Raw genomic sequence first — 958 nt, forward strand, 5'->3', positions numbered from 1 at the left:
CCCTCTGCTATTGGTGGACGCTGGTTGGGTAGTTAATGGTTAGTTTGCCTGTCACTCAAGCGTCAGAAGTCCATGCACAAAGATGTTATAACCATGTTTTCTTACATGGTTGTTACCTGGCGGTGACGCATAATCCCTTACTTGATCCTTATTTTATGATATTGTTTTGTTTACCAAACTTTTTGCACTGCAGAATGGTAGGCCTATCGCGAAAAGAATAATAAAGCGCACTTCTTTTTTTTAACCTTTATTTAACGAGGCAAGTAAGTTAAGAACAATTTATTATTTAAAATGACGGCCTACCCCGGTTAGGGACAACGCTGGGCCCTATGGGACTCCCAATCACGGCTGGTTGTGATACATCCTGAAATCGAACCAGGGTCTGTAGTGACGCTTTTACCACTGAGATGCAGTGCCTTAGACTGCTGCACCACTCGGGAGCCCAATGATTAATAAATCAAATCCAATTTTATTGGTCACATACACAATGTTAGCAGATGTTATCGTGAGTGTAGTGTGCTTGAGTGTGCTTCTAGTTCCAACAGTGCAGCAATATCTAACATGTAATCTAACAATTCCACAACAACTACCTAATGAACACAAATCTAAGTAAAGGAATGGAATAAGAATATATACAAATATATGGATGAGCAATGACAGAGTGGCATAGGCAAGATGCAATAAACGGTATAAAATACAGTGTATACATCTGGGATGAGTAGTGCAAGATATGTAAACATCAATATTAAAGTGGAATTAATAAAGTCACTAGTGATCCATTTGTTAGAGTTGCCAATGATTTCAAGTCTGTATGTAGGCAGCAGCCTGTCTGTGTTAGTGATTGCTGTTTAACAGTCTGATGGCCTTGAGATAGAAGCTGTTTTTCAGTCTCTCGGTCCCAGCTTTGATGCACCCGTACTGACCTTGTCTTCTGGATGGTAGCAGAGTGAACAGGCAG

This window comes from Salmo salar, chromosome 04 (genome assembly GCF_965601325.2).
Source record: "Salmo salar chromosome 04, fSalSal1, whole genome shotgun sequence".
Classification (NCBI taxonomy): Eukaryota; Metazoa; Chordata; class Actinopteri; order Salmoniformes; family Salmonidae; genus Salmo; species Salmo salar.